General features: G+C 28.4%; 1 protein-coding gene and 1 long non-coding RNA gene across 4 annotated transcripts in view; both read left to right on the forward strand.

Annotated features, from left to right (window-relative positions):
* Positions 1–1,696, forward strand: part of LOC115033048 — a 3,763-nt gene extending 2,067 nt beyond the window's left edge. The window contains exons 2-3 of the long non-coding RNA XR_003838744.1: positions 1,171–1,315; positions 1,399–1,696. This is a non-coding gene — a long non-coding RNA (uncharacterized LOC115033048). The remainder of the gene's footprint in view (positions 1–1,170; positions 1,316–1,398) is intronic.
* The window catches only part of LOC100166878 (calcium/calmodulin-dependent protein kinase type 1), a 455,364-nt gene that overhangs the window by 24,771 nt on the left and 428,435 nt on the right, over positions 1–2,158 (forward strand). The window lies entirely within an intron of this gene.

Consider the following 2,158-nt stretch of genomic DNA (forward strand, 5'->3'; position numbering starts at 1 on the left):
TCCTGTGTATATTATAGTTCAATTTTTTTTCTAATAGCATAGATATAAGTATATAATATGTCTTATACCTAGACTGACTTACCGTCTCCGCTCAGAATCGTTTTTCTTATACAGTGATATTATCATTATATCATTGAATTCAAATTTAATACTATCCATTATACAGTGACGCACTTGTAACCTACTGTACAGCAGAGCGACATCCACTTACCGACCTTTTTTTCATTTTGTTATAAGTTCCTTAAAAAGTTATTTTATTTAAAATAAAAATTGTAACATGAGTCTCTTGTTAGGTAGTTTTAACACTTATACCCACCTGGGCCTTCAGGGCCTCCCTCAGTCCACCCATGTTTAAAGTTTGGATGAGTGGAATGGAGTGGTACTGGGTTACCCTGGGAAATGTTTGTCCACTTCTCCACTCATCAAAACTTTGAATATTTATGACTCATAAACTACTCGCCCCAAATTCGATTTTCATGTATCAAAATACTAAGAACAATTTTCTGCTTTGAAATATAAAATTAAAACTTAATGGTGTCATTCAAAAAAGTAAAAAACTTAAACGATTATAAGGATAAAAAATATTAAAAAATTTAATTTTTTAAGAAAAACGTTGTTTTATAAGCGACTTGAAACTATGTAAAAAATATTTTCAAAAAAATGTACCCTTTTTAAAATATTGAGTGTTGTTTGTTAAAAGAATCACCCATACATTTCGAGGTATCACATTAAACGAAAAGAAAAAGTAAATTTCCTAATCAGAAGTGGTTTAAAAGTTTTTTGAAACAATGAGTAAAAAGAAACAGAGGTAAATGGGGCACCAAAATCTTAAATACACCTCTGGAGATTATAATAAATTTGTTTTTCGAATACTATAATTTACAACTACGTGTCTCCGTACACATTTAACGGGTCCATTAGGTATTATAATACACTGGCCTAGCACCTAGGTATAGGTAATCAATAGGAAATAGGGAGGTACACTCAAAATCTTTCATATATGCAAAGTGAGTTCCATGTTTTTTTTCAATTTAGTTTCTTAAGCTATATATGAATTATGATACTTATAATATTATATTCTACGTTATTCGATTATGTTTTCCTATTTTGAGAATATATGATTACAGTAATAAAATTATCAACATAATATTATATTGTTTTTTTTTTTAGCCCACAGATGGAAAAAATGTGAAGACTTGGATAATTTGTCATGTAGTTTACTTAGTAATTTGGTTTATGAGCTTAAGTGGAATATTAAAAGAAAATCATTCTGAAAAAGGTGCTCACTTCTTTTCCACGGCAATTCATTGTATAGGTAAGTATAATATACTGTTTGATTATAATTGCCATCAAAACAAGTTCATATGAAATACCTAATAAGTATTCAATATTTTATAGTTCTAATGATAGAGATCAACATTGTCCACAAGTTCAACATAGAGTCCAAGATTGTAGCTGATCGTCGTAATAGAAGTTTTGAGATTTCAGATGATATCTAAGCTATCAGAGAATTGAGCACCTCAATCGACATTTCATCATATATTATGTTAATTATTTTTGGACTTTTTATTTTTAAAATATACTAAAACAAAATACATTATTGTAAAATAAGGACATTATTATTTATTTTTTTTTTTTATCTATAAATACTTTTATTAGCGACTCCACAACAAATAAAAATAACGAGACTAAATCATACCTTTGGCTAAAAATTATATTTTTTATTGTTATTGTGTTTTAATGAGAGAAATATAGGGATGGGAATTTCAACTCATTCCTCTGAGTCGAATCATTCAATTCAGCTCAGTTTAATGAGTCGAATCAGACTCTCGACTCTCGACTCTTCTTCCAATTCGCAACCTGTTTATTATATTATTGAACTCCTGAGGCTCGACTCCATAGGTAAACGTTATCAGCTCATGATATAAAAATATGTTTATTTATTAATAATAATAATTATTATTATTAATTATGACATGCGCTGATATTCAAATTTTAAAATAATATTGTTTTTTCCCCGCTAATATTTACCAGGTTTGGTCGGTTTGGAATAGTTGGAAACCATTAACACGGGTTAGGAATAACTTTTTTTTTTAAAAATTTAAAATGGTAATTGGAAAAAAAATCCCCCGACTACATATATTTTTTAAACGTTAAT

The sequence above is a fragment of the Acyrthosiphon pisum genome, chromosome X, assembly GCF_005508785.2.
Source record: "Acyrthosiphon pisum isolate AL4f chromosome X, pea_aphid_22Mar2018_4r6ur, whole genome shotgun sequence".
In the NCBI taxonomy this organism is placed as follows: domain Eukaryota; kingdom Metazoa; phylum Arthropoda; class Insecta; order Hemiptera; family Aphididae; genus Acyrthosiphon; species Acyrthosiphon pisum.